We start from the raw sequence: 6,000 nt of genomic DNA on the forward strand, positions 1-6,000 counted from the left end.
TACAGTGTACAGTGGTGTGATCATGGCTTACTGCAGCCTTGACCTCTTGGGCTCAAGCAATTCTCCCGCCTCAGCTGCCTGAGTAGTTGGGACTACAGGCATATGCCACCACATTTGCCTAATTTTTAAAATTTTTGTAGAGACAGGGGTCTCACTATGTTGCCCAAGCTGGTCTAGAACTGTGTTCAAGTAATCCTCCTGCTTCAGTCTCCCAAAGTGCTGAGATTATGGCCGGGTGTAGTGGTTCACACCTGTAATCCCAGCACTTTGGGAGGCTGAGGCAGGAGGATCGCTTGAGGTCAGGAGTTCAAGACCAGCCTGGCCAACATAGTGAAACCCTGTTTCTACTAAAAATACAAAAATTAGCTGGGCAAGGTGGTGTGCACCTGTAGTCCCAGCTACTCGAGAGGATGAGGTAGGAGAATCGTTTGAACCTGGGAGGTGGAGGTTGCAGTGAGCCAAGATAATGCCATTGCACTCCAGCCTGGGTGACAGAGTCCATCTCAAACAAACAAACCCAAAGTGCTGAGATTATAGGCATGACCCACTGCACCCGGCCTTCAGCCTTTTTTTTTTTTTTTTTTTTTTGAGACAGAGTCTTGCTCTGTTGCCCAGGCTGGAGTGCAGTGATGCCATCTCAGCTCACCACCACTTCTGCCTCCTGGGTTCAAGTAATTCTCCTGCCTCAGCCTCCTGAGTAGTTGGGACTACAGGGGTGCACCACCATGCCCAGCTAACTTTTGTATTTTTAGTAGAGATGGGGTTTCACTATGTTGGCCAGGCTGGAATCGAACTCCTGACCTCGTGATCTGCCTGCCTTGGCCTCCCAAAGTGCTGAGATTGCAGGCATGAGTCACTGCACCCATCCTAGCCTTTTCTTTATAGAAATTCTAGAGCTGTGAATTGTCTGCCAGTCACAGAAGATGACCATTGTCTTGGGGTTACAGGATTCATCAATGAACGATACATATGTTGGGCACCTTTTATGCGGCAGTTACAAGGAAGCAAAGAATAAGACTGACACGAAACTTGCTTGTGTCACTTTACACTCCAAGAGCCTCTTCCACCACTGCTAAACCATTTCTTCTGACCCCATGAAGCCAACTTTTCTTCCCCTTAGCAGAAAGTAAACCCTTTGTTAGACCTCAGCAGAAGATGGTGACCAAGGCATAACAGCCTGAAAGAGACCTCATGAAGACAAACAAGAAGATATTATTGATAAAACCTCTGTCAAGGCCAGGCGCAGTGGCTCACGGCTGCAATCCCAGCACTTTGGGAGGCCGAGGCAGGCAGATCCCCTGAGGTCAGGAGTTCAAGACTAGCCTGGTCAACATGTCGAAACCCTGTCTCTACTAAAAATACAAAATTTAGCTGGTGTGGTGGCGGGCGCCTATAATCTCAGCTACCTGGGAGGCTGAGGCTGAAGAATCGCTTGAACCCAGGAGGCGGAGGTTGCAGTGAGCCAAGATCATGCCACTGCACTCCTACTCTTGGGCAACAAGAGCGAAGCTCCATCTTGAAACGAAACAAAACAAAACAAAATAAAACAAAACACCTCTGTCAGTTGCAACTCTAAATAGTGAAAAGCCGACTTCAAACCACTGTATAATTTTTATTGTATTAGTGTTCAGCATCATTTAATTATTGGTTGGCATTAAACCAACACTTACATAGTTCTCCCAAGTGTTGTTGTGAGCACATTACAAAAATTAACTCATTTAATCGTCATAACAAACCCCATGAAATAGGTCTTTTTTTATTTTTATTTTTATTTTTTGAGACAGAGTTTCGCTCTGTCGCCCAGGCTGGAATGCAGTGGTGCAACCTCGGCTCACTGCAAGCTCCGCCTCCCAGGTTCACGTCATTCTCCTGCCTCAGCCCCCCGAGTAGCTGGGACTACAGGCCCTCACCGCCACACCCGGCTAATTTTTTGTTTTTTAGTAGAGACAGGGTTTCGCCGTGTTAGCCAGGATAGTCTCGATCTCCTGACCTCATGATCCACCCTCCTCGGCCTCCCAAAGAGATGGGATTACAGACATGAGCCACCGCACCCGGCCGAAATAGGTCTTAATGTCATCCCCATTTCACAACTGAGGATACTGAGACACCAAGAGGAGGAGTTTGCCTAAAGTCATTCAGTAAATGGAAGGGCACATCTTTGAACTAGCAACCTGGCTCCCGAGTCTAGTGACCTAACCCCTGTGCGGCGTGGCCTCTCAGTAGTATGTCTACTAATGTACTTAAGAAGAGCACACACTGCACTTACATATGTTTTTGTTTAACTTGTGGACAAAGACTTATGGATAGGTGCAAAAACTAAATCCTCGGCCGGGCGCGGTGGCTCAAGCCTGTAATCCCAGCACTTTGGGAGGCCGAGACGGGCGGATCACGAGGTCAGGAGATCGAGACCATCCTGGCTAATACGCTGAAACCCCGTCTCTACTAAAAATACAAAAACTAGCCGGGCGAGGTGGCTGGCGCCTGTAGTCCCAGCTACTCGGGAGGCTGAGGCAGGAGAATGGCGTAAACCCAGGAGGCAGAGCTTGCAGTGAGCTGAGATCTGGCCACTGCACTCCAGTCCGGGCGACAGAGCGAGACTCCGTCTCAAAAAAAAAAAAAAAAACTAAATCCTCTTTTGCAACCTAGAACTCATTGTTCAGTATGAGTTTTGATACATATAAGAAGGGATATTTTGATACCTGAGACAGTTAATTTATGGGAGTATTGATAGCCATAAAGTTTGGTTCCAGGCCAGGCACAGTGGCTCATGCCTGCAATCCCCACACTAGGTGGGAGTGTTGCTTTAAGCCAGGCGTTCAAGACCAGCCTGGGCAAGAAAGTAACACCTCATCTCCATAAAAATTTAAAAATTAGCTGGGTATCACACAGCATGTGCCTACGGTTGCAGCTACTCAGGAAGCGGAGGCTAAGGGAAGAGGATTGAGCCCAGGAGTTGGAGGGTGCACTGACTTTTGATGGCACCACTGTACTCCAGCCTGGGTAACACAGACAGACTCTGTCTCTTAATAATAATAAAAAAGGTTGATTCTAGGACTGTAGAATAGTTAAACAGCATGGGATATGAGCGAAATCCTCAGCTGTATTAATTTTGTATTCCAATTTCATGTTGACTTGATACATAAAATGGCTTTTTGTTTGAAAGGCTTTTATCTTGAGAACACGATGTCTGGAGTTAAAGGTATTGGCATATTCCACACATCTGTACTATTCTTGAGTGCGATCGCTTAGGAATGAATATGATTTGAACTCATTTATGTTTAGAGAGGGTGTCAAACTGAGAACGAGGCAGATCCACCTACACTAAAAATGACCTTAAATTGGTTGAAGAAATTAGATCCTGTGGCCAGGCGCGGTGGCTCACGCCTGTAATCCCAGCAATTTGGGAGGCCAAGGCAGGCAGATCATGAAGTCAAGAGATCGAGACCATCCTGGCCAACATGTTGAAACCCCTTCTCTACTAAAAACACAAAAATTAGCCGGGTGTGGTGAGGCACGCCTGTAATCCCAGCTACTCGGGAAGCTGAGGCAGGAGAATCATTTGAACCTGGAAGGGGGAGGTTGCAATGAGCCAAGATCATGCCACTGCACTCCAGCCTAGCAATAGAGTGAGACTCCATTTAAAAAAAAGAAATTAGGCCGGGCGCGGTGGCTCAAGCCTGTAATCCCAGCACTTTGGGAGGCCGAGACGGGCGGATCACGAGGTCAGGAGATTAAGACCATCCTGGCTAACATGGTGAAACCCCGTCTCTACTAAAAATACAAAAAAAACTAGCCGGGCGAGGTGGCGGGCGCCTGTAGTCCCAGCTACTCGGGAGGCTGAGGCAGGAGAATGGCGTGAACCCGGGAGGTGGAGCCTGCAGTGAGCCGAGATTGCGCCACTGCACTCCAGTCTGGGCGACAGAGCGAGACTCTGCCTCAAAAATAAAAAAATAAAAAAATAAAAAAATAAAAAAATAAATTAGATCTCAAAGATTCTTGGTGAATTTTGAAGTCTTCTTCAGTATATCCACATTAAAAGGAGATGACAGAAGCAAAATAAAAGAATTACGGGCTGACAGGACAACTGGATTAAAATAAGCATCCTTTTCATTAAAAAGGGCTAACTTGAAGATAAATATTTTGACTCCAGTTCTTTAGAGGATCTAAAGTGACCTTGATGGACAGTGGAAGAAATCACAACACAAATGCAATTCCCTGAATAAAAACTGATTGACTTAAAAAAAAGCACACAAATGATTCATGACTGATAGCTGTTCTATTTTATAACGGCTAGATCTCTCAGGGTTAAATAAGTAACTTTAGGACTTGGGGCATTTAAGGATATTGAGGCTGTCTTGTGCTTTTGTTAAGGAAAAATAACCAAATAAGTTATAAAGAGAAGTAAAAACTTCTATTGTAAATGTAGTCTCTAATTTTACCTCTGTTCAGGCAGGTAGGCGTATTAAAATGCTGGAACTGAAAAGCTGGAGGTTTATTCTTTATGGGGTCTGAAAGCTATGCCCCAGTCCCCTATATATAATTCTAAGCCTGTTCGTCTCCCCCAATTTTTACTCAGGGCTCGATCTCAATGGAGACAGTGTTACACGAGTTTCACTAACACTGCTAGAAAGTGTGTTTTTCCTGTTTTTGGAACCTCGGTGGGGGTGAATTGGGCATTTCCACCACTTGGCTGGGAAAAGGCTGAAAATCTGCCTTGGTGAAAAAGTGTAGCTGCATAATTTTTCTTGGCTTTATCATTGCCTCCTGTCATCAGTAAAATTAACCCATCCTGAAGTTTTTCATGAAAACAATTTTAAAAAAATTAATCAATTAAGAACATTAAACTTTTTTTTTGACATGAGGTTTTGCTCTGTTACCCAGGCTAGAGTGCAGTGGCACAACATAGCTCACTGTAACCTTGAACTCCCGTGCTCTATCTATCCTCCTGCCTCAGCCCCCGGAGTAGCTGAAATTATAGGCTCACATCACTATGTCCAGCTAATTTAAAAAGGTTTTTTTTTGTAGAGATGAGGTCTCTCTCTGTTGCCCAGGCTGGCCTCAAACTCCTGGGTTCAAGTGATCCTCTCACTTCAGTCTCTCAAGTAGCCGGGACTGTAACTGGGCACCACCACACCTGGCTCTTTATTTACTTATTTAGAGGTATTAAAACAATTTTGAATTTCTTCTGCTCATGTAATTTTCTTCCTGCCCCAGACCAGAATCCTTTAGCAGTCTCAGTCTCAAAACCCAGGCACCATCCTTTGCAATTTAACAGCAGAGGGTGCTGTGAGCCTGTGGCTGCCAAGGCCTCCGCCAGAAGAAAAAGATGAAAGAGCCCCTCATTCAGCCAGCCTGGAAGGAGGCTTCTGGTTGTTCTGTTCCCATGTGGCTTCGGATGACTTGCCCATGCGATGTGGAGTATGGCGTTTCCCAAAACGCAAGTAGGAAATCAAGGGACAAGCTGTGGCCTTCTGGAAATTATCATCTCTATTTTTGACGAGTTTCAGTTCTTCTCCAATTAAATTTATGCTTGATATTTTGTGCATTTAACTCCATCATTCTAGCCAAAATGGAGATTTCTCTCTCTCTTTTTTTTTCTGAGACAGAGTCTTGCTCTGTTGCCTAGCCTGGAGTGCAGTGGCGCGATCTCGGTTCACTGCAACCTCTGCCTCGTGGATTCAAGCGATTCTCAGCCTCCTGAGTAGCTGGGATTACAGGCGTCCACCACCATGCCTGGCTAATTTTTGTATTTTTAGTAGAGACGGGGTTTCCCCATGTTGGCCAGGCTGGTCTCGAGCCCCTGACCTCAAGTGATCCAACTGCCTCTGCCCCCCAAAGTGCTGGGATTATAGGTATGAGGCACCATGCCTGGCCTTTTTTTTTTGAGACAGGATCTCGCTCTGTCACCCAGGCTGGAGTGCAGTGGCATGATCTTGGCTCACTGTAACCTCTGCCTCCTGGGCTCATGCGATCCTCCGTCAGCCTCCAGAGTAGCTGGGA

General features: G+C 46.0%; 2 pseudogenes; both read left to right on the forward strand.

The window, feature by feature from the left end:
* Positions 1–2,257: 2,257 nt before the first annotated feature.
* LOC117068103 lies at positions 2,258–2,404 on the forward strand (annotated as a pseudogene).
* Positions 2,405–2,617: 213 nt separating this feature from the next.
* On the forward strand, positions 2,618–2,692 carry LOC117068102 (annotated as a pseudogene).
* Positions 2,693–6,000: the final 3,308 nt, after the last annotated feature.

This window comes from Trachypithecus francoisi, unplaced genomic scaffold (assembly GCF_009764315.1).
Source record: "Trachypithecus francoisi isolate TF-2019V2 unplaced genomic scaffold, Tfra_2.0 Lachesis_group20, whole genome shotgun sequence".
In the NCBI taxonomy this organism is placed as follows: domain Eukaryota; kingdom Metazoa; phylum Chordata; class Mammalia; order Primates; family Cercopithecidae; genus Trachypithecus; species Trachypithecus francoisi.